Source organism: Macaca mulatta, chromosome 5 (genome assembly GCF_049350105.2).
Source record: "Macaca mulatta isolate MMU2019108-1 chromosome 5, T2T-MMU8v2.0, whole genome shotgun sequence".
NCBI lineage: Eukaryota > Metazoa > Chordata > Mammalia > Primates > Cercopithecidae > Macaca > Macaca mulatta.
Window position 1 is genome coordinate 112,101,379 of NC_133410.1, and position 26,330 is coordinate 112,127,708.

The 26,330-nt window shown below is 41.0% G+C and overlaps 1 protein-coding gene and 4 pseudogenes across 3 annotated transcripts in view; 3 read left to right on the forward strand and 2 right to left on the reverse strand.

Moving 5' to 3' along the window:
* MANBA (mannosidase beta) overlaps positions 1-26,330 on the reverse strand; it is a 135,188-nt gene that overhangs the window by 108,543 nt on the left and 315 nt on the right. The gene's annotated exons all lie outside the window — the stretch shown is intronic.
* On the forward strand, positions 224-593 carry LOC114678468 (protein MANBAL pseudogene; annotated as a pseudogene).
* On the forward strand, positions 7,171-7,478 carry LOC114678366 (small ribosomal subunit protein uS14 pseudogene; annotated as a pseudogene). Its single transcript, XR_003729730.2, has one exon. The product of XR_003729730.2 is annotated as a small ribosomal subunit protein uS14 pseudogene (transcript).
* On the reverse strand, positions 7,817-9,026 carry LOC144340817 (uncharacterized; annotated as a pseudogene).
* On the forward strand, positions 17,595-18,348 carry LOC100429785 (ribosome biogenesis protein WDR12 pseudogene; annotated as a pseudogene).

The following is a 26,330-nucleotide window of genomic DNA, read 5'->3' on the forward strand; positions in this document are numbered from 1 at the left end:
AAGAATGAACCCTGATGTAAAGTGTGGACTTGGAGTGATAAAGACCTGTCAAGTCTGTTCATTGATTCTAACAAGTGTACCACTCTGGTGGGGAATGTTGAAGAATGGGATGCTATGCAGGCAAGGAGGCAGGAGGTATGTGAGGACCCTCTGTACTTTCTGTTCAATTTTGCCATGAACCTACAAAGTCTACTCTTCCAGGGGAGCGGGGCGGCAGTGCGAGAGTTGGCTCTGAAGAGTGGTGAGTCAGAAGAGACCTCAGGCAGCAAGCAACTTGGGCCATGGCCTCTGACCTAGACTTCTCACCTCCAGAGGTGCCCAAGCCCACTTTCCTGGAGAACCCGCTACGGTATGGACTCTTCCTGGGAGCCATCTTCCAACTCATCTGTGTGCTGGCCCTCATCATACCCATTCTCAAGTCCCACGAGGCGGACGCTGAACCATCAGAGCCCAGAAGTGCTGACGTGACAAGGAAGCCCAAGGCTACCGTTCCTTCTGTGAACAACAGGCCCAAGAAAGACACCAAGAAGCAGCGGTAAAAGAGGAGGCCCAAGGAGCCAGACGGGCAGGGAGACGGACATGGGGACAGCCCTCCTGGGAATCTATATCCTGTTCTCCCCCTCCGTCCCAGGCTCAGCATCTGAGCAGGCTGTGACGCCCTCTGACCTCAGAGATCTAGACAGTCATGACAGTTCCCAGGCTCCAGCTGGGCAGTCCACCACTTCTTCCTCCTTCTGCTTCTGTGATGGTTTAGAGTCAAGGGGACTGAAACACACTGTGACTGTATTAGGAGGTTTGTTCAGAAGTTGGGTCAGCTTACAGAGTCACATTTTCTTACTTAGTCATGTGTCCAGCCTTGAGTCACCCCCTCCTTGTGAGTTTACACTACATTTTGGAGTTATTGTCTAATGCTGAAAAGCACACCCTCTCCCATTATTTGTGCACTACAGATCTCCTGCTAATCAGTCACCTTTTTTTGCTGCTGTGTAGACAGAGCCAGGCCTCCCCTGTTTGTTTAGGCCAAGACGCCATGGCCATGCAACGTTAGTGATCCCACTAGCTGCAACAGCCAGGCCCAGAAAATGCCTGACATGAGAGCCAGCAGACGGCCAGCAGACGGCCCAGGCCAGGGTAGGCAGTGCCTGCTTCTGCTCCATCAGGTGCAGGGGATTTGGCTGAAGGCATGCATAGTTCCTGGGCACAAACTTCCTGAGCTTCTGAAATCGGAGGCTCATCAATTTCAGACCAATCTCTTTTCAACCCTTCAACCCATCATAGCACGCTCAAGGTGTGCCTTTTACTTCCACCTGTACATCCCCCATTCCTTCAATTCTTTCATTCCCTAACCAGTGAGAGTTCCTGGTGGAAGTGTGGTGAATAAACTGACATGCATGCTAAAAAAAAAAAAATAGTCTATTAAAAATTTTTCTCTTACTAAGAGAAAATACCAAAAAAAAAAAAAAAAAGTTATAGAGGTTTAAATTACATTTAAAATTACTATTCCAAATGCTAATCAACCAACTTAATTTGGTTCCAGATTGGTCTGACCCTATTTGATCATACTGAAATTCTGAGCCTTATTTAGAGCAAATAGCAGCTCAGGGTTACCTCTCATGACTAAGGACCCATATCAGTCTGAGTTGTTAAGCAAACCCATGAACCCTAAAACAAATAAGAGTATCATTTGTCAACCATTTACTACACATCAGCCTCTAAAGTAGGCACTCATACACTCTTATCTTCATAATAAACATGTACAGTAAATACCATTTAATAGAGGAAGAAACTAAAGCTCCAAAAAGTGAAGTAGCTTTCTTGAGGTCCCACAACTAAGCAGAAGTATGTACACTGAGGAAAGAAACGAACCTAGTCTAACACCAAGGTCTGAATTCTTTGGACTATACTACAACGCCTCATGCTGCATATACTTACACGTTTATACCAGCTGGTAACTGCAACAACAACAATAATAGTTAAAAATTACTGCCTGTGACCCTACTGTAGTAGGTACTATTATCATCCCCATTTATCAACAAAGACTACGAGGCCCATACTCAAATGGCTATTAAGTGGTAGAGGACTGACTCAGAACCAGGAAAGATGGCTCCAGGGTCCATATACTTAGTCATTACCTAGTACTACCGTTAATGTCACAACACCATCAACATTTACAACGTCAGTGCTACTTATAAAGCAGCAACCATGAAACAAACATGCCATGTGTGCGCCTCGGCTAGTTATTTATAATTGACACCGTATTTACTCTGTTTACTGTACATCAACAAACCATGTGTCATCAGAGCATGCAAATGACAATATCATCAGTCTCATTTTCTCAGTAAGCTTCTGGACTCCATCATTATGCCTGATTATAGATATAGAGACTACTTAACCAGGTATAGCTTTTCTGCTCCCCAATTCTGCTTCAGACCAATGTCAGACTTGGGATTTCAGGAGCCAAGCAAAATATAACAGTACTGAGAAAAGAAGCACCGGAAAGAGCGAGTCCCCAGCTCGAGCTCAGGGAAGCCACTCCTGGCCTATCTCACAGAGGTCTTTGGGGAAGGGAAGGCACCCAGGAGAACTGGAGGGGAGTCACAGGGTGAAGGAAGCTCCCGGATGAACTTTGTAATATTTTCGACAAGCATGAATCTTCCTGAGCAGAATCCAGGAGCTTGGGGGTGGTGAACAGGAAGTACAGATATGGGTACAGCCAAAGGTGTGAGCAGGTGGGGAGGGGTGAGGCCTGAGAACCATGCTTGCTTTCTCAGCAGGGAGGCTTATAGCCTGGGGCAAGATCTCAGCCCTGCTCACCAGATGCCTGGATATAAACTGATATAAACTCAATGCTGTTGGGGGGGCACACTAGGAGTGAGACTGGTCTTGCTGGCTTCATGGAAGCTGGGTAAGGCCTGTCTTTTTGTTTTGTTTTGTTTTGTTTTTCGAGACGCAGTCTCGCTCTGTCGCCCAGACTGGAGTGCAGTGGCACGATCTCTGCTCACTGCAAGCTCTGCCTCCCGGGTTCACGCCATTCTCCTGCCTCAGACTCCCAAGTAGCTGGGACTACAGGCGCCCACCACCACGCCCAGCTAACTTTTTTGTATTTTTAGTAGAGATGGGGTTGCACTGTGTTAGCCAGGATGGTCTCGATCTCCTGACTCGTGATTCACCTGCCTCAGCCTCCCAAAGTGCTGGGATTACAGGCGTGAGCCACCGCACACAGCCGGGTCAGGCCTGTCAGTGCTGGCTTTTCCCCACTTCCCTAGTGACATGTGTGATGCAGCAGAGGCAATCATAATCCCCCTGGCAACATAATTCCATTAGCCTGAGAACCCCATAGTGGTCATGGCAGGCCCCACCCAAAAAGAGTCTGAGCTCAGACCCGCCTAACCCTGTCCTCACCTGATGGATTTTCTCTACCAGACCTGGTAGCCAAAGACAAATGACATAAACCCTTGGGACCTCTATGGCCCTGCCCATCACCTGAGAAACCCAAGTACTCATCCTGGCCAATGTAGGGCAAGATTATATCCCCCTTCTACTACTGCAGCTAGTGCTTTCTTGAAAGGGCCACCTCCTGGCCAGAGACCAATCAACTCAAACTGATAAAAGAACAACCCTGCTCTAAAGAAGAAAACAAGTAATTCCACTGCCTGCAATATCCTGGTTAACCAGAAGTACTGAGTCTGTTCACACAACAACTTCACTGCTAGCATAACCAGCATTTGAGAAAGCCAGTGCACTAAACGAAGCTACAACCAAGGACTTCCACAGATGTCGCTTCATTCCCCTGCCACCTCCACTGGAGCAGGTGCTGGTATCCATGGCTAGGAGACTTGAACATGGATCACATCACAGGACTCTTTGCAGACAATCTCCAGCATCAGCCTGCAGGCCAGTAGCCCTGCTGGGTGGCTAGACTCGCAGGGCAATAACAATCACTGCAGTCTGGCTCTCAGAAATCCCCGTCCCTAGGGGAAGGGGGAGAGCACCACATCAAGGGATTACCCCATGGGACAAAACAATCTAAACAGCAACTCTTGAGTTCCAAATCTTTCCACTGAAACAGTCTACCCAAATGAGAAGGAACCAGTTAGAGTGACTCTGGTAATATGACAAAACAAGGTTCTATAACACCCCCAAAAGATCACACTAGCTCTCCAGCAATGGATCGAACAAAGAAGAAATCTCTGAACTGCCAAATAAACAATTCAGAAGGTTGATTATCGGGCTACTTAAGCAGGCACCAGAGAAAGGTGAAAACCAACTTAAAGAAATTTAAAAAACAATGCAGGATATTAATGAAAAGGTCTCCAGAGAAACAGATATCATAAAGAAAAAACAATCACAACTTCTGAAAATGAAAGACATACTTAGAGAAATGCAAAATACACTGGAGAGTTTCAACAACAGAACTGAACAAGGGAAGGAAAAAAGATAAATGAAACAAAAACTAGTTTTGTGAAAAGATAAACGAAATTGATAGACCACTAGTGAGATTAATCAAGAAGAGAGAAGATCCAAATAAGCTCAATTAGAAATGAAATGGGAGATATTACAATTGATACCACAGAAATACAAAAGATCATTCAAGGCTACTATGAATATCTTTATGTGCACATACTAGAAAACCTAGAGGAAATGGATAAACACCTGGAAATATACAATCTTTCCAGATTGAAACAGGAAGAAATAGAAACTCTGAGCAGACCAATAACAAGTAGTGAGGTTGAAACAGTAATTTAAAAACTGCTGACCAAAAAAAAGTCCAGGACCAAATGGATTCACAGTTGAATTCTATCAGATGTTCAAAGAAAGATTGGTACCAATCCTACTGAAAATACTCCAAAAAATAGAGAAAGAGGGAATTCTCCCTAAATAATTATATGAAGCCAGTATTAGCATATACCAAAATGAGAAAAGGACATAACAAACAAAAACTACAGACCAATATCCCTGATGAGCATAGCTGCAAAGAGCCTCAACAAAACACTAGCTAACCAAATCCAACAGGATACCAAAAAGATAGTACACCACGATCAAATGGGTTTCATACCAGGGAGGCAGGTACATATGCAAGTCAATAAATGTGATACATCCACATAAAAAAAGAATTAAAAACAAAAATCATATGATCAACTCAACAAATGCAGAAAAAGCATTTGAGAAAGTCCAGCATCCTTTATGATTAACATCCTCAGCAAAATTGGCATAGAAGGGACATACCTTAAGGAAATAAAAGTCATCTGCAACAAACCGACAGCCAACATTGTACTGACCAGGGAAAAGTTGAAAGTATTCCCCCTGAGAACTGGAACAAGACAAGGATGCCCACTTTCACCACTTCTCTTTGACACAGTACTGGAAGACCTGGCCAGAGCAATCAGACAACAGACAGAAATAAAGGGCATCCAAATCAGTAAAGAGGAAGTAAAATTGTTGCTGTTCACTGATGATATGATCATATACATAGAAAACCCTAAAGACTCATCCAAAGAGTTCCTTACCTGACAAATAAATTCAGGAAAGTTTTGGAATACCAAATCAATGTACACAAATCAGTAGCACTCCTACACACCAACAGCGACCAAGCTGAGAATCAAATCAAGAACTCAACCCGTTTTACAATAGCTGCAAAAAAATAAAATAAAATACTTAGGAATATACCTAACCAAGGACATGAAAGACCTCTACAAGGAAAACTACAAAACACTGCTGAAAGAAGTCATAGATAACACTAACAAATGTAAACACATCCCATGCTCATGAATGAATAAAATCAATATTGTGAAAATGACCATACTGTCATAAGCAATCTATAAATTCAGTACAAGTCCCATCAAAATACCATCATCATTCTTCACAGAACTCACAAAAGCAAACCTAAAATTCATATAAAACTCAAAAAGAGCCCACATAGCCAAAGAAAGACTACACAAAAAGAATAAATCCTGAGGCATCACATTACCTGACTTCAAACTCTACTGTAAGGATATAGTCACAAAAACAGCATGCTACAAGTATAAAACCAGGCACATAGACCAGTGGAACAGAATAGAGAACCCAGAAATAAAGCCAAATACTTACAGCCAACTGATCTTTGACAAAGGAAACAAAAAGATAAAGTAAGGAAAGGACACCCTATTCAACAAATGATGCTGGGATAATTGGCAAGACACATGCAGAAGAATGAAACTGGATCCTCATCTCTCACCTTATATAAATATCAACTCAATAGATCAAAGTCTTAAATCTAAGACCTGAAACCATTTAAAAAAAACTAGAAGATAACATCAGAAAAACTCTTCTAGACACTGGTTTAGGAAAAGACTTCATGACTAAGAACCCAAAAGCAAATGCAACAAAAACAAAGATAAATAGATGGAACCTAACTAACCTAAAAAGCTTCTGCGCAGCAAAAGAAATAATCAGCAGAGTAAACAGACAACACACAGAGTGGGAGAAAATCTTCACAAACTATGCATCCAACAAAGGACTAATATCCAGAATCTACAAGGAACTCCAATAAATTAGCAAGAAAAATCAAATAATCCCATCAAAAAGTGGGCTAAGGACATGAATAGACAATTCTCAAAAGAAGATAGATACACAAGTAGCAGAAAAATAAAAAAATGTTTAACATCACTAACTATCAGGGAAATGGAAATCAAAACCACAATGAGATACCCCTTTATCCTGCAAGAATGGCCATAATTAAAAAATCAAAAACAAAAAAAAAACAGATGTTGGCACAGATGTGGTTAAAAAAAGGAACACTTTTACACTGCTGGATGGAATGTAAACTAGTACAACTAAGGAAAACAGTTAAGGAGATTCCTTAAAGAACTAAATGTAGAACTACCATTGATCCAGCAATCCCACTATTGGGTACCTACTCAGAGGAAAAGAAGTGATAATATAAAAAAGACACTTGGATACACATGTTTATAGCAGCACAACTTGCAATTGCAAAAATTGTGTTATATGTGGTATATGTTATACATAATACGGAATACTACTCAGCCATAAAAAGGAACAAAATAAAGTGGAGTTGCAGACCACTATTCTAAGTGAAGTAACTCAGGAATGGAAAGCCAAGTATTGTATGTTCTCACTTATAAGTAGGAGCTAAGCTATCAGGATGCAAAAGGCTTAAGAATGATATAGTGGCCTTTTACCTCGTTGCACTTCGGAGAGCAAGATGGGTCACCAGCAGCTGTACTGGAGCCACCCGCGAAAATTCGGCCAGGGTTCTCGCTCTTGTCGCGTGTGTTCAAACCGGCACGGTCTGATCCGGAAATATGGCCTCAATATGTGCCACCAGTGTTTCCGTCAGTACGCGAAGGATATCGGTTTCATTAAGTTGGACTAAATGATCGTCCTTCAAAGCATTATCCAAGGTCATCTACTCAGTGAAAAACCATGATAGTTCTTTGTACATAAAATAAACATTTGAAAAAAACAAAACAAAAAAAAAAGAATGATATAGTGCACTCTGGAGACTGGCAGGTAAGGATGGGAAGAGGGTGAGGGATAAAAGACTACACACTGGGTGCACTGTATACTGCTTGGGTGATGGGTGCAACAAAATCTCAGAAATAACCACTGAAGAACTTCATGTTACCAAACAGCACCTCAGCAGGTCACAGTTTTTTTCCTGGTAAAGTGACCCAAACCTTCATTCCTGAAGGGTCTGGGCCATTTGTAGTCCTGCCCAGATTGGGCTGTTGTAGTTTCTCATTGACCTTAATCTCAGGGCATGGTAATACAATGAGACACCCCAAGGGATCTCCTGTATTCCATGCATACTCTTCCTTATCTCCACTGTGGAGTAGTAGACTGATTTTGTCTTGATAGTCTGGGTCAATCACCCTAGCCAACACTGTAACTCCCTTCTTATCCTGTTGACTTAAACGTAGGAGGAGTCCGAAGTGTTCAGGTGGTAATCTTAACTTCTAGTTTAATGGAATCATTGTGCCTCCTGGTGGCAGCATTTCTCCCTCTGGAACTGAGACTTCTAGACCAGCAGAATGTAATGTTGCGGGAACAGAAAGAAAATTTTGCTAGTGGATCACTAGGGGTGATGGTGAGTGGTTCCACTTCCACTTCCACCTCTTGATTCCTGGACCTATGAATCTTGCCTATGGGAGAAACAGTACCATATATCGAATTCTGATTCAGAGCATACATGGTCTTCTGGAGAACTTTGCCGCAGCCCTGAAAAGTATCGTCACCTAGTTGGCATTGTAATTGTGACGACAGAAGGCCATTCCACCATTCTATCAATCCAGCTGCTTCAGGATGATAGGAAACATGGTAAGACCAGTGAATTCCATGAGCACAAGCCCACTGCCACACTTCTTTCGTTGTAAAGTGAGGGCCTTGGTCAGAGGCAATGCTGTGTGGATTACCACGATGGTGGATAAGGCATTCTGTGAGTCCATGAATGGTAGTCTTGGCAGAAGCATTGCGTGCAGGATATGCAAACCCAAATCCAGAGTAAGAGTCCATTCCAGTGAGAACAAACCTCTGCCCTTTCCATGATGGAAGCGGTTCAATATAATCAACCTGCCACCAGGTAGCTGGCTGATCACCCCCAGGTATGGTGCCATATCACGGGCTCAGTGTCGGTCTCTGCTGCTGGCAAATTGGACACTCAGCAGTGGCCATAGCCACGTCAGCCTTGCTGAGTGGAAATCCATGTTGCTGAGCCCAAGCATAACCTCCATCCCTGCCACCATGGCCAGATTGTTCATGGGCCCATTGGGTGATGACAGGGATGGGTGGGGAAAGAGGTTGAGTGGTATCCACAGAATGAGTCATCCTATTCAGTTGAGTATTAAAATCCTCCTCTGCCAAGGTCACCCATTGGTGAGCACTTACATGGGATACAAATATCTTCATAGTTCTTGACCATTCAGAGAGGTCCATCCACATACCTCTTCCCCAAATTTTGTCACAATTTTCTAATCATGCTTCTTCCAAGTCACTGATCACCCAGCCAAACCATTGGCTATAGCCCATGAATCAACATATAGCTGCACATCTGGCCATTTTTCCTTCCATGTAAAGTGCACAACCAGGTGCACTGCTCGAAGTCCCGCCCACTGGGAAGACTTCCCTTCACCGCTGTCCTTCAGCGATGTCCTAGAAAGGAGCTGTAGTGCTGCAGCTGTCCACTTTCAGGTGGTGCCTCCATATCATGCAGAACCATCTATGAACCAGGCCCTAGTCTTCTCTTCCTCTGTCAACTGATCATAGGGAACTCCCCATGAGGCCACTGGTGCAGGCTGGGGGAGAAAAGACAGGGTGGCAGGAGTGAGCCACTTCTGCCTTCGAGCCACTTTCTCATGTAACTTAATTGTGCCTTCAGGACCTGCTTGAGCCCAATCATGTATATACCACTTCCATTTGCTGTGCACAACCCACTCTATGGCTAGATGGGTCAGAAAGCACCCACTTCATGATAGGCAGTTCAGGTCGCATAGTGACTTGATGACCCATAGTCAAAGGTTCGGTTTCCACCAAAGCCCAGTAACAGGCTAAGAGCTCTCTCTCAAAAGGAGAGTAGTTATCTGCAGAAGATGGCAGAGCCTTGATCCAAAATCCTAGCAGCCTCTGCTATGATTCAACTATGAGGGCCTCCCAGAGACTCCAAACATCATCTCTATCTGCCACTGAACCTCAAGCACCATTGGATCTGTTAGGTCATATAGCCCAAGTGGCAGAGCAGCTTACACAGCAGCCTGGACCTGTTGCAGAACCTTCTTCTGTTCTGGACTCCTCTCAAAACTGGCAGCCTTTTGAGTCACCTGATAAATGGGTCAGAATAACACAACCACATGCAGAATGTGTTGCCTCCAAAATCCAAATAGGCCCACAGGGCATTGTGCCTCTTTCTTAGCTGTAGAAGCGGACAAATGCAGCAACTTATCCTTCACCTTAGAAGCAATATCTCAATAGGCCCCACACCACTGGACCCCTAAAAATTTTACTGAGGTAGAAGTTCCCTGAATTTTAGTTGGATTTATTTCCCATCCTCTGGCACACAAATGTCTCACCAAGTCCAGTACGTTTGCTACTTCTTGCTCACTGGATCCAATCAGCACACTGGTCCAGCATAATGGACCAGTGTGATACCTTGTGGAAGTGAAAGTGATCAAAGTCTCTTCAAACAAAATTATGACATAAAGCCAGAGAGTTGATATATCCCTGAGGTAGGACAGCAAAGAAATATTGCTGGCCTTGCTAGCTGAAGGCAAATTGCTTCTGGTGGGCCTTATGGACAGGAATGGAGAAAAAGCCATTTGCCAAATCAATGACTGCATACCAGGTGCCAGGAGATGTGTTAATTTGCTCAAGCAATGAAACCACTTATAGTACAGCAGCTGCAATTGGAGTCCCCACTTGGTTAAGTTTATAAGAATCCACTGTCATTCTCCAAGATCCTTCTGTCCTCTGCACAGGCCAAATAGGAGAGTTAAACATGGATGTGATGGGAATCACCACCCTTGAGACTTTCAAGTCCTTGATGGTGGCACTAATCTTTGCAATTGCTCCAGGGATGCGATATTGTTTTTGATTTACTATTTTTCTAGGTGGGGCAGCTCTAAGGGCTTCCATCTGGCCTTTCCCATCATAATAACCCTCACCCTATAAGTCAGGGAGCCAATGTGGAGGTTCTGCTAGCTGCTAAGTATGTCTATGCCAATTATGCATTCTGGCACTGGGAAATGACCACCCGATGAATCCAGGGACCCACTGGACCCACTATAAGTCAGACCTGAGCTAAAACTCCATTAATTACCTGATCTCCATAAGCCTCTACTTCAACTGGAGGACCACAATGACATTTTGGGTCCCTTAGTATCAATGTCAGCTCAGAGCCAGTGTCCAGTAGTCCCTAAAATGTCTGATCATTTCCCTTTCTTCAATGCAGTTACCCTGGTAATAGGCTGGGGGTCTCCTTGGGGAAGGATGGGAGAAATATTAACAGTATAAACAGTCACTAGCATAGTGGGGTCCTTTTCAAGGAGCCCAGCCTCCCCTTCATTCAAGGGGTTCTGGGCCTATAAATTTTGTAGTTGAGTGACTGCAGTTCCCACTGTTAGATCTGACATACACAGAGGAGCAATTACAGGACTCTTCAGAGATGCAGTTGCTGCCGTCAAAAATCTATTTCGCAAAGCATTTGTCAAGGGTATATCTTCTGAACCCTCCCAGCTGGGATGGGTAGGTCTAAAGTGACCAATCCACTCCAGCATCCAATCTCCCTAAACCTTTGGATCCCTTCCTCTGCATCAAACTGAGAGAGATCAGGCATTTCTACCTTGCTCACAGTGGGCCATTTTTTATCCATATTTCAGCTAACCAAGCAAATAAACTATTAGAACCATTAAAACTTTTTTAACTCCCAGAGCTGCAACATTAAAAGCAGAATCTCTATTTAGTGGGTTCAAATCAATAAATCCAGCCTGATCCAACTCTGTGTTCCTTCCACCATTATCTCACACCCTTAATATCCATTCCTGTGCCCGTTCTCCAGATTTCTGCTTATATAAATTAGAAAATCAAGCAGTCCTTTTATAGTGTAGCACACCTCCTCATGGGTCACTCTGAACCTCACCTCTAGGGGTCCACTGGGACTTTAGTCTAGGTATAGGTCTAGACTAAACAGGGGTGTTGGGGGTGGCTCTTGAGGAGAATCAACATTATTTTGCCTGGCAACTGCCTCAGAGGAGGCCATCACTGTTGCCTCAAGCAGTGCAGGGTTTATCTCCTCAGACAAAGGTGGGAAGGTTGATGGCAGCATGGGTTAGGGAGGGGATGTTGCCACTACTGGAGATGAAGAAGCTGTTTCTTCTGGCAAAAAAGGTTCATCAGAGTTTACAAGCTCAGCGTCCCCAGCTTCATCAGGCCCCCTACACATCCCCAGTCCAAGTTGCAGGGTCCCATTCTTTTCCAATCAATGCCCTCACTTTAACAGTAGACACCTGGAAAGGCTGTGCATGCACCTTTCGTGGCAGGTCAGCCACTCACATGATAAGAGCTTGTGTCTATTTTTCCACAGTTTCAGCTCTTTCTCTATAGGAGATAAGACTCTCACTCAGGGCAATCTAGCAGGGGTGAGGCTCAGTACTGCTTCTGAAGCTGGGAGTTATAATCCCTGAGCTCATCATTTTTCTTTCATCACTTTGTCCAGTGAACGTAGGAGCAAGCAACCAGTTTTATTATGTTCCTTGTCTCTCCACATATGGTCAAAGGTATTATGTTTAGAGTCACTAAACTCCTTGCCTCTCACAAGCAGTGAATCAGGAGTATCAAATGCATTTATTTTGCATAACTCTCTAAACAGTTCATGCCAAGGACTATTGGTGTTCTCCATACTTTTAGAAATAGAGTCCTTAGGCCAGACGCGGTAGCTCACATCTGTAATCCCAGCAGTTTGGGAGGCCAAGGCGGGCAGATCACGAGGTCAGGAGATCGAGACTGTCTTGGCTAACATGGTGAAACTCCGCCTCTACTAAAAATACAAAAAATTAGCCAGGCATGGTGGCGGGTGCCTGTAGTCCCAGCTCAGGAGGCTGAAGCAGGAGAATGGCATGAACCCAGGAGGCAGAGCTTACAGTGAGCAGAGATTGTGCCACTGCACTCCAGCCTGGGTGAGAGAGCGAGACTCCATCTCAAAAAAAAAAAAAAAGATACAGAATCCTTAGCATTTTTTGGTCTAATCAAATTAAGCAGTCAACTCCAGAAACCCCAAAATCAATAAAAGAACTCCATCCTTAATATTCTGTTCCTCTAGAACTACCCCTGGTACCAAAATCTGTATTAGTCAGGGTTCTCTAGAGGGACAGAACGAATAGGATAGATAGATAGATATATAAAGGGGAGTCTACTAAGGAGTATTAACTCACATGATCACAAGGTCCCATAATAGGCCATCTGGAAGCTGAGGAGCAAGGAAGCCAGTCCAATTCCCAAAGCTGAAGCACTTGGAGTCTGATGTTTGAGGGTAGGAAGCATCCAGCACGGAGAAAGATAGAGGCTGGGAGGTTAAGTCACTCTAGTCTTTTCACGTTCTTCTGTCTGCTTTTTATTCTGGCTCTGTTGGCAGTTGATTAGATGGTGCCCACCCAGAATAAAGGTGGGTCTGCCTTTCCCAGTCCACTGAGTCAAATGTTAATCTCCTTTGACAATACCCTCACAGACACACCCAGGATCAGTACTTTGTATCTTTCAATCCAATCAAGTTGACACTCAGTATTAACCATCACAGTGTTTCATTCAGAAGCTATATTCTCCAAACTTCAGTTTCTCCTCTGTCAAATAGGATCTTCAGCTATGACTCTTACTTCAAAGGGTACACAGGTACAAGAGATCTCCAGCCCACGAGTCTGGCAACATGTTTTGGTCAACCTTAACATTATATTTTTCTAAAATCCTTAAGTTAGTAAATATTGTTTCCCACCTAACACAGCTCTAAGTGAAAAAAGTTGCAATTTAAGGAGAGTCCTTATTTTCTGACCAAAGAGACTACAATTTAAAAGGGAAAACAAGGCAAACCATTTGCTTGGCCCACTATAAGTGCCAGGCGTTATGCAAGGTTTTTAAGGAGACACAGAGACAAGTGACACCTGACTAAAGCGTAGCGGTGGGGTTCCCAGCACTGGAACTCATGAAAGGTTAGAATAAATGTCTGGAGACAGATTCCTAGCTGATAGGAAGAGTCAGAGGAGGAGATCACACTTGCTCAGGGAGTGAGGCTGGGCAGCTACATGGTTCCACTGCCTCTGAGACAAAGCCAGGAGGTGACTGTAGCTGACAGGTGGAAGACGCAGTTGGTGAAATATTTTCTGCATGGGTTTGAGCCCCAGCTTAATCCTAATACCTGTGAGTCTTTGTGAAGCTCATAAAACATCTCTGTACACCTGTTTTCTCAGTTCTATAACGGAGATAGTAAGCATACCTACATGCCTCACAGGATCAGTACAAGGAGTGCACGAGATAATTATCAAAAGTGCTTAGAACAGTTCTTGGTACATAGTGTGCACTTAACAAATGATAGCTATCATTTCTATTACATGTACTGATCTGAAATGATATCTAAGATATATTAAGTTAAAGAAAAAAGTCAATATAAAACTATATATATATATATAGAAGGCAATCATCTGTGGGGGGAAAATACATAAATCCATATATGATTATCTGTCTGTATATGTTTATAACATATATGGAAGAATACACAAGAAACTGGTTAATCGTGGTTGTTTCTATACAAGGGAACTGGAGACCTAGAAGACAGGGATGCTTTTCATAACATAGCCTACCTTTAAAACTGTTTACTATTGGCCAGGCAAGGTGGCTTATGCCTGTAATCCCAACATTTTGGGAGGCCAAGGTGGGCGGATCACGAGGTCAGGAGTTCAAGACCAGCCTGGCCAACATGGTTAAATACCATCTCTACTAAAAATACAAAAATTAGCTAGGTGGTGGTGGGTGCCTGTAATCCCAGCTACTCGGGAGGCTGAGGCAGGAGAATCACTTGAACCCAGGAAGCAGAGGTTGCAGTGAGCCGAGATAGTGCCATTGCACTCCAGCCTAGGTGACAGAGCAAGACTCCATCTAAAAACAACAACAACAACAACAACAAAAACCGTTTAGTATTTATATGCTTTACCTGTTTCTAAATGTCATTAAAATTATGGTAAGGAATGGTTATAAGACACTATAGATTGGACTTAAAAGATCCAGTACCTAACAACAGACATGAGGGAAAAAAAAAAAAAAAAAAAAAAAAAAACGGATCCAAGATCCTAGGCTTAGTTTACTGAGAAAATACTTATGCTTTTATTGTAAATAGGTAAAATAAGAGAAAGTAAGGGTTGGGAGAATTGAGAGAAGAAATATTTGGATATATGGAGTTTCACATGCCATGAAGACACTGAGGTTGGAGAGTTGAACAGAATTTCTAGCTGGAAATCAGGTGAGATGTGGTGGTTAGACACAAGCATTTCAGCAATTGTGGTACAGAAGGGATGGTTGAAACGAAGAGAATTCCAAGAGATGGAGAACACAGAAAGAAGTGATATGTGAATTAACCCTGAGAAAATATTTACATTTTTTGAGAGCTTTTAGCAAATGGGGTGATTTTAGTGGTATATTTTGAACAAAAGTATATTGTACTCATGTCTCTATTTTCATCAGACACATTTGAATTAAAATAATAACTGTTCCATTTGTTTACTATTTAGTGTTTCTGCCAATAGGCAGCATGCAATGGTGAAAAGAACATCGGTGTTTGAATCCTTGCTCCATCATCCATTAGGTGCATAATCTTAGGCAATAACTTCTCTGAGCCTCAGTCAATGTGAATTATTATACCTTTTCCAGAAGGTTGTTGTGGAAATTACATGAACACGTGCACGTGAAAGGGCCAAGAAAAGTGCACCACACGTGGAAGACATAAAATAAATGCTACATGAAAATGAATTGTATAGGCTGATTACATATATTTATACTTATATACGATAAGGACCAGCCAACGCTTTCCTAAAAATTCAGCTCTCAGGTGGTCCTTTGATTTTCAGTTCGGGACCATACAAAGCAAATCCTCCCATACCCTAAACGCACCTCATGTGGCATCAAACAAAAAAGCCTATGTCCAGGTTTAAGGATCAGGATTTTTTAAACCATTTTTTTCCAAATGAGGGCTTAAAAACCTTGGACTTTTCTCTTCCCAGAAATTGAACAACGTTATTAATTGACAACTATTTCTGTTTAAATTAAATTTCAAATGCAGAGTCATTAGCTATTTTATCTCCTTAATGTCACACTTGATAGATGCAGTCAACCTTTTTTTTTTTAATTTTACTTTAAGTCAGTCAAATTTTTAGAAGAAGACATACATATCTTTAAAGGGTCATTTCCTAAAAAGCTTTTGAGATCATTTCACATCACAAAATGATCACTAAAGCCAAACATTTCATTATTTTTTCTTTTTTAATTTAAAAATATTTTCTATCATTCCCAGTATTAAAACAAATATTTCATTCTTACAAGTCTTAAGATCTCTGCGGAAGGTTAGTATAACAACCGGAAAACCTTCTGTTTTAAGAAAAAATGTATGTTTAGTCATTTTGGATTATAATAATGGGACTTTCTTCTCTGAAACACATCAAAAATATTTCACGAGTCATAATGGTATTGTGGTTACGCTGAAGAAAAAGGAAGTCCTTATCTTTAGAGACCCATACTGAAATGTTTGTGGATGAAATAATGTGATAACTGGGATTACTTTATAATACTAAGGGGGCCAGGAGCAGCAGCTCACACCTATAATCCCTATACTTTGGGAGGCTGAGGTGGGAATATTGCTTGAGCCCGGGAGTTTGAGACCATCCTGTGCAACATAGGGAGACCCTGTCTCTACAAAAAAGAAACAAATTAGCTGGGTATGGTGGTGTGAACCTGTAGTCCTAGCTACTTGGGAGGCTGAGGCAGGAGGATCGCCTGAGTCCAGGAGGTGAAGCCTGTAGTGAGCCATGACCATGCCACTGCAATTCAGCCTGGGTGACAGAGTAATACCCTATCTCAAAAAATATATGTATAAAATAAAAAAATAACAAAACAAAATAATAAGGGATGGCACAGTGGATAGAGATGAAACAAAATTAGCCATGAATTGATCATGTTGAAGCCAGGTGATGGATACATGAAATTTCATTTTGCAAGTATCTATATTTAACTATTTGTTTGAAATACACCAAAAGTTTAACAAAATTCACATAGAAACTGCTTATTTGCTACTTAAAGAATACAAAAGTATAATGTACACTGATGCACATACATTGTTAGAATGTACTTATGAGTGATAACCTGCAGATTGGAGACTCCATAGACAGACTCATGGCTCCTTAGAAAGAATGACTGTGGGTGGAGGAGACCCAAGCAGAAAAAGCAGAGTCCAGGCTTAGAGTGCAGCTTCTCGCTTACCTGTGCAGTCTAATTTTGAGTGGCCTCTTTGTAGTTAAGAGACAGGAGCTCACATTCTCTGTCTACTAACCCAAAAGCCTTGTGTGTACTCCTTGCCATGGCTCAGCTCCAAACACACTTCTACACCGATAACAAGAAATATGCCGTAGATGATGTTTCCTTCTCAGTCCCTGCCACCTCTGAATTTGCTGACCTTAGTAACACCATCAATAAATTACTAAAGGACAAAAATGAGTTCCACAAACATATGGAGTTGTATTTCCTTATTAAGGGCCAGTTTCTGCGAATGTCCTTGATCAAACACACGGAACTGGAGAACATGTCATCAGAAGTAGTTGTGAAAATAGAATACGTGAAGTACACAGCACCCTAGCCAGAGCAATGCATGTTCCATGATGACTGGATCATTTCAGTTAAAGGGGCAGAGGAATGGATCTTGACTGGTTCTTATTATAAGACCTCTCGAATCCAGTCCTTGGAAGGAAAGTCAATAATTACAATTGTGGGACATACGGATGTTGTAAAAGATGTGGCCTGGGCAAAAAAAAAAAAAAAAAAAAAAAGACAGTTTGTCTTGCTTATGTTTGAGTGCCTCTATGGATCCGACTATTCTCTTATGGGAGTGGAACAGAGAGAAACAAAGTGAAAGCCCGACTATGCTGCCGAGGTCATGCTGGAAGTGAGAGTCTATAGCTGTTGATAACTCAGGAACTAAATTTTGTAGTGGCTCCTGGGATAAGATGCTAAAGATCTGGTCTACAGTCCCTACAGAAGAAGAAGACGAAATGGAGGAATCCACAAATAGACAGAGAACACAGAGCAGTTAGGACTCCCATAGTGACCGTCTCTGGTCACAAGGAAGCAATTTCCTCAGTTCTGTGGTCAGATGCTGAAGAAATCTGCAGTGCATCTTGGGACCATACAATTAGAGTGTAGGATGTTAAGTCTGACAGTCTGAATTCAAACTCTGACAGGAAATAAAGTGCTTAATTGTATTTCCCATTCTCCAACTTTGTAAGCAGTTAGCATCTGGAAGCACAGATAGGCATACCAGACTGTGGGATCCCTGAACTAAAGACCATTCTTTGATGTCACTGTCCCTAACTTCACATACAGGTTGGGTGACATTAGTAAAATGGTCTCCTACCCATGAACAGCAGCTGATTTCAGGATCTTTAGATACCATTGTCAAGTTGTGGGATACAAGAAGTTGCATGATCTGGCTGCTCATGAAGACAAAGTCTGTAGTGTAGACTAGATAGGGACACAGTGCTACTTTTCAGTGGACAGGCAGACAATAAATTGTATTCCTACAGATATTCACCTACCACTTTCCATGTGGGGACATGAAAGTGAATGATAAATTGATCATAGAGATTCTTTATACAAATGAAATTGGTAGAAAATCATGAAATTACATTGATGCATATGCAGAAAGCAACCGTTCAAAGTTTATATAATGTTTTCACTCTTCATAACAGCTAACATTTAACTATCTTTTTCTTATTTTGTATTTATAATACAATAGTTTGTGTTTATAAAATGAAAAGAATGATTGTGACTAGCTTGTTAATCACATGTATAGCTACTATGATGTACTCTTATAGTTTATAGTTAATAAATTTACACATCTAAAATATATCTTTCTCTGGCCATTTGTCCCAATTGCATGTGAAGAATATAAGGTAATAATAAAATTTACAGAAAAAGTACTAAGTATCTGATGCCTGCCACTTTTTGGTATATGTGTATATTTACATACTTATAATTTTTATTTTTAAGTGTAGACTTTGAATAAGAACACATCTTTATAATGGGGTCTATGACGCTATTTGAAATAATTCTGGATCTATATTTACAGACACAGACAAATATATTCACGATATGTTTTAAATGTTAAAGTAGCTAACAAAACCACCTTAGGTGATGATTTCATTTTTATGTTATTATATTTGTCTATATACACTTAGAAAACAATGTGGAAAGATAAACACTAGTAATTTTACAGTGGTAAAGACTTTTATATCTGCTTTATATTATGTGTTTTATTGGCTTTTCTTCCTTCTTTATATTTTTTGTATTTCTTTTATCCAATGAACATTAAATAAATACATATTTTTAAAAGAATTTTAATCTTTTAACCTTTTTAAAGATTAAAAGAGAAGGAATAACAATATTATATCAGTATATTGGAATTTAGTGCATGATAAAAGTAATATGTCAGTGGACAAGAGAGAAATTGTTCAAATAATGAGTTATAGGCAACCAATTAACTATTTGGAAGAAACTTCAAATGAATCAAAATTTTAAATACAGGAACCATAAAGAAGCTGAGAGGAATTATTTTTAAGCAAACTACCAAAGACAGAAACAACCATAAAAGAAAAACAAAAGATTTCAACATACATAGCTTTACAACATCCATAAGACAAAATACTTCATTAATAAATGGGACATTTGGGGATTTATTTTGAATTTGAATTTTTGAAAATATATAACAAAGGGGCCTTATAAATATGTATTAAAGAGGCCAGCCATGGTGGCTCACACCTGTAATCCCAGCACTTTGGGACGCTGAGGTGGGCAGATTGCCTGAGCTCAGGAGTTCAAGACCAGCTTGACCAACACAGTGAGACCATGAGAATCGCTTGAACCTGGGAGGCAGAGAATGCAGTGAGGAAGATGATGCCACTTCACTCCAACCTGGGTGACAGAGTGAGACTCTATCTCAAAAAAAAAAAAAAAAGCCAAAAAAAAAATTGCCATTAAAGATAAATAGCTAAAAGAAAAACAGATAAAGAAGATGAATTAGAAATGCCCACATCACCAATAAACACATGAAATAAACATATATATTTGACCTTACTAGAAAATAAATTGATTTTGATTTGTTTCTTAAATAATATTGAAATCTAGCACCTAAGACAAGCACTCTGATAAAATAACGGTGGTAGTGTACAACTGGTACAATGTTTATGAAAAGCAACTTAGAAGCACATACTAAATGACAAAAAAAAGTACATATCCTATGAATCAGCTATTTAACTTTTAAATATTTGTATAAGAAAATAAAGACATACAGTAAAATTTAGTTAAAAGGACCCTCATCAAAAAAATAGAAAAAAAATGGAGTCAGATTTAACTATCCAACAATAAGTAATAGATTATAAGTGATGGTAAGTGTATATAACAGAATTTTAAAAGAGCCACTAAACATGGTTTATAGAAACCTGTTTACTGCAGGTAAGAGCATCACAAAATATTAAATGTGAAAGAGTTGTTAAGTTGTATATTTAAATACTTATAAATGTGTATGCATTTAAAAAATTAGAATGGATACACTGAATTTTTTTTTATTTTAATAGTGGTTATCCTGCTCAATGAAATAAAAGAGGATACAAACAAATGGAAGAACATTCCACGCTTGTGGATAGGAAGAATCAATATTGTGAAAATGGCCATATTGCCCAAGGTAATTTATAGATTCAATGCCATCCCCATCAAGCTACCAATGACTTTCTTCACAGAATTGGAAAAACTGCTTTAAAGTTCATATGGAAACAAAAAAGAGCCCACATTGCCAAGACAATCCTAAGCAAAAAGAACAAAGCTAGAGGCATCATGCTACCTGACGTCAAACTATACTACAAGGTTACAGTAACCAAAACAGCATGGTACTGGTACCAAAACATAGACCAGTGGAACAGAACAGAGCCCTCAGAAATAATACCACACATCTACAACCATCTGATCTTTGACAAACCTGACAAAAACAAGAAATGGGGAAAGGATTCCCTGTTTAATAAATGGTGCTGGGAAAATTGGCTAGCCATATGTAGAAAGCGGAAACTGGATCCCTTCCTTACACCTTATGCAAAAATTAATTCAAGATGGATTAAAGACTTAAATGTTAGATCTAAAACCATAAAAACCCTAGAAGAAAACCTAGGTAATACCATTCAGGACATAGGCATGGGCAAGGACTTCATGACTAAGACACCAAAAGCAATGGCAACAAAAGCCAGAATTGACAAATGGGATCTAATTAAATTAAAGAGCTTCTGCACAACAAAAGAAACTACCATCAGAGTGAACAGGCAACCTACAGAATGGGAGAAAATTTTTGCAATCTACTCATCTGACAGAGGGCTAATATCCAGAACCTACAAAGAACTCAAGCAAATTTACAAGAAAAAACAAACAACCCCATCAAAAAGTGGGCAAAGGATATGAACAGACACTTCTCAAAAGAAGACATTTATGCAGACAACAGACACATGAAAAGATGGTCATGATCATCACTGGTCATCAGAGGAATGCAAATCAAAACCACAATGAGATACCATCTCACACCAGTTAGAATGGCAATCATTAAAAAGTCAGGAAACAACAGGTGCTGGAGAGGATGTGGAGAAACAGGAACACTTTTACACTGCTGGTGGGTTTGTAAACTAGTTCAACCATTGTGGAAGAGAGTGTGGCAATTCCTCAAGGATCTAGAACTAGAAATACCGTTTGACCCAGCCATTCCATACTGGGTATATACCCAAAGGATTATTAATCATGCTGCTGTAAAGACACATGCACACGTAGGTTGATTGTGGCACTATTCACAATAGCAAAGACTTGGAACTAACCCAAATGTCCATCAATGACAGACTGGATTAAGAAAATGTGGCATATGTACACCATGGAATACTATGCAGCCATAAAAAAGGATGAGTTCATGTCCTTTGTCGGGACATGGATGCAGCTGGAAACCATAATTCCCAGCAAACTATCGCAAGGACAGAAAACCAAACACTGCCATGTTCTCACTCATAGGTGGGAATTGAACAATGAGAACACTTGGACACAGGGTGGGAAATATCACATACCGGGGCCTGTCATGAGGTGGGGGGAAGCGGGGAGGGATAGCATTAGGAGATACACCTAATGTAAATGATGAGTTAACGGGTGCAGCACACCAACGTGGCACATGTATACATATGTAACAAACCTGCACGTTGTGCACATGTACCCTAGAACTTAAAGTATAATTTTTAAAAAAGGGAAAAAATAAAAAATAAAAATAAATAAATAAATAAAACTGTTGGGGGCATTAGCCACATGAACAGCTGTCAAAAAAAAAATAGTGGTTATCTCTGGAAGTGATGTTTCCAACCTTCTTCTTACTTATCTATGTATTTTAATGTTGGCATACAGAGACTATCTAAAAAAAAGAAGAAGAAGAAGAAGAAGAAGAAGAAGAAGAAGAAGAAGAAGAAGAAGAAGAAGAAGAAGAAGAAGAAGAAGAAGAAGAAGAAGAAGAAGAAGAAGAAGAAGAAGAAGAAGAAGAAGAAGAAGAAGAAGAAGAAGAAGAAGAAGAAGAAGAAGAAGAAGAAGAAGAAGAAGAAGAAGAAGAAGAAGAAGAAGAAGAAGAAGAAGAAGAAGAAGAAGAAGAAGAAGCAGCAGCAGCAGCAGCAGCAGCAGCTGCTTCAAAACTTACACCAGTGAGAAGTTCCACAGAAAAGCTCAGAACATTCCTAACAAGGGTCCCTTTATCTATGCACTTAATGTATCATATGGAAATTAATTAGTTTTCTGCCTCACTAAATGTGGCCTCCCACAAAATAAGAACTGTAGTCTCACTCTCAATTTCTTTTTTTATTCCTAACGCCTATTATACTGTGTGGCATAATAGCAGGCTGAGGGCTGGGCACGGTGGCTCATGCCTGTAATCGCAGCACTTTGGGAGGAAGAAGCAGGTGGATCATTTGAGGTCGGGAGTTCAAGACCAGCCTGACCAACATGGAGAAGCCTCGTCTCTACTAGAAGTACAAAATTAGCCAGGCGTGGTGGCGTATGCCTGTAATCCCAGCTACTTGGGAGACTGAGGCAGGAGAATCGCTTGAACCCAGGAGGCAGAGGTTGCGGTGAGCCGAGATCGTGTCATTGTATTCCAGCCTGGGCAACAAGAGCGAAACTCCATCTCAAAAAAAAATAATAATAATAATAGCAGGCTGAAGCAGTAACTTTTCACAGAGAACCCAAAAGTCTGTCTAAGAAACCAAAGGTTTAGATTCTGCACAGAAAACCAAGAGAGTGACCTATGAAATAGCCAAGACTAGCCACAGAATCTCTCACTAAATACAAATTTCGTTTAACCAGCTCAGACAAAAAATCCTGGTATATTCCTGCACCTCCCCCTTCTCTCTCCCAATCCATTTACAAATTCAACTGAAGGAATCCTGTTGTTTCGACATTTAAAACGTGTTCTCACAACCATTCTCACCATTTCACTGCCACCATGCTGGTCCAAGCCAGAAGTCATCTCTTGCCCACACACCTGCAATAGTCCCCTGGTTGGTCTTCAGGCTTCCACTCTCCTGCACTTTAGCCTTCACACAACAGAGTGACCTTGAAAAAGGCAAATCTAATCATGCTACTCTAAGCTCAAAGCCCACAGTAACTTCCCATCACATGGAGAATAAAAGCCAAAGTGCTTCCTATGGCTCACAGCCCTTCATGATCTGCCCTAGACTTTGAACTCCTCTCCTTCCCTTTGGTTCACAGGTCTCCAGCCACACTGGCCTGCTGACTATTCCTGAAACTTGTCAAGCTCATTCCTGCCTCAGGGCCTCTCTCTTCCCCACTCCCATGTTTTTCCTCTTTGCTGGAAATGCACTTCTCCTTAAAAGTGACCTTTTCAAATAGGTCTTTTTGTTTAAAAGTCACCTCATCAAAATACCTATCTTGAATCACTTTTTAAAAAATAGCAATGCTTTCCAACCAGCCTTCACTGTCTCTTCCTTTAACCTGCTCAATTTTTCTTCAATGCGTCACCTGCCATAACATTATTTATGAATTTGGTATATGTCTATCTCCTCCACTAGACTGTCCATTTGGGAAAGGACTTTGCTTTCTTTACCACTCGATTTCAGGTACTTAGAATAGTGCCTGCCACATCAGAGGTATGAAATAAATATGAGATATTTAACTAGGTGAATAAATAAATAAATGAATAATATCACCAATATATGTTTCAAGTTCTTATACAAACACAATATTTGACCCACTGTCTACTATAAACCGTAGACTATTTCCTGACGTCAACACCATAAAGGGATGTTACAATAAAGCAGGTGGGATAACAGTCTCACATTACCAAATAACAATACTGATCTGATGTTGATGATTATTACTTTTTTTTTTTTTTTTTTGAGACAGGGTGTCACTCTGTTGCCCAGGTTGGAGTACAGATCACGGTTCACTGCAGCCTCAACCTCCTGGGCTCAAGCAATCCTCCCACCTCAGCCTCCCTAGTAGCTAGGACCACAGGTGCATGCCACCACGCCCAGTTAATTTTTTAATTTTTTATAGACAGGGTCTCACCAGATTGCCCAGACTGGTCTTAAACTCCACCTACCTCTGCCTCGCAAAGTGCTGGGATTACAGGCATGAGCCACTGTGCCCAGCCTGATGATTATTTTCAATAGGCCTTGTGTTTCTTAAGCCCCAAAAGCCTTCTCATTTCTCATCCCACTGCCATTTGAGACCCATATCCACCTGACTGAAACCTCAAGGTTTTTCTAAGAATTTATGAAGAAATTTAAGAAATCTCTTCAAATTGTTCCTATGAGGAAGTTATTTCATACTATGAGCAAATTCATTTTCATGAAGTATCTGTAGTAACCAAACATTGTTTCTTAGCTCTGTAATACAGCACAATAATCTGACTTACTGACTTACTCTATATTTCCCATTAGCTTAATTTTATTTATTTATTTATTTATTTATTTATTTATTTATTTTGGTAGAGATAGAATCTCTCTATGTTGGCCATGCTGGTCTTGAACTCTTGGCCTCAAGAAATTTTCCCACCTCAGCTTCATAGACTCTTTCTATGTTGGCCACGCTGGTCTTGAACTCCTGGACTCAACAGATCCTCCCACCTTGGCCTCCCAATGCTCTGGAATAACCGGCTTGAGTCAACATACCAGCACCCATTGGCTTAATTATTTCAGTAAAATGAGGCAAAGACGAACCCTACAAAATGAACAGAGGCATTCTCAAAGCAGATATAAGTGAAGACTCAGAGTATACTGTGGTCAACTGTGTTCTATATCACAAGTAGTTTGTCAACTAAAAATAAAGTACTAAAGTTTGGGAATGATTTACTATAAAAATACATTGGACAATGGTCAATGTCATTTACAACATTCACCTCCTTTCTGATACACATCTCAGGAAAAAACAAACAAAAAAAAAAAACGACTAAGTACCAGGTCAGAAATTTTGCATAACCGCAGGTGACCACCTTGTCATGGAAATAAACTTAGAATGGTGCTCCTGAAAGTCAACCACAGTGCTTCAAAAACACATGATTTTTCAAAAAACCAAAGTAAGCATACCACATAGTATAGAGACCAGGCTATGGAGTTGACCTGGGTTAGAATTCCATTTCTTTCCATTTAGTTGCTGTATGATATTGGTCACCTTCCTAATTTCTCTGTGTTCCATAATTCCATATTATCCATAAAATTCAGATATGAACACTTACTATATAGAGTTGTTATGAGGATTGGACAATGTATGCATCCCACAAGTAGATCAATTACAAGCACATCTTGCCCCATGTAAAGGCAACACGTGGCAACGCTGTGCAAGAGGGAACAGCAAAAGCAGTTGGAGGATGGAAGTCAGTTTGCAAACCTATGCACACAGGCAGCCAAACAGGAAAACGTCCCCCACAAGTAGTCTGTAAATTGGAGACTCCATTGAGATACACACACACACACACACACACACACACACACACACACACACACACGCCCTGAGAGGAAACAGCACCTTTGTTCATCACCAAGTTAGCCTTAGAAATTATTTACCCATTATTAGCCACACTAGCACTGACAAACCCAACTTTACTCTTGTAGGTCATTCTCCACAGCGTCTGTGCTGCATCAATCCCAAATCTGACTCCCTGACGCTTAAAAGCGAAAATAAAAAACCGAGACATTACTCAATAGAGTTAACCCTTACTTAGCAAAACGCTGTTGTCCCCTGTAGCGTGCAGATAGTAAAGACAGTAATTCCCGACCTTATGCTTGTCAGTGACAACATGCCCTTTGTATACACGCTTCAGTCGAGAACGACTGCGGTAAATAAACTGCTAGTAGCAATACCGTTCCTCTATCTAAACTTCCGCTTTCCAGAGTTACTGATGTCCCAACATGGGTCCGTCGCTCATCCGTCAAGCCCGTACCCCATAGCCTGGGCATTTCCCCCAGCAGATCACAAGATGCAAAGGGGAAGTTACTGCCAAACCGACAAGAATGGCCCACAGCTGG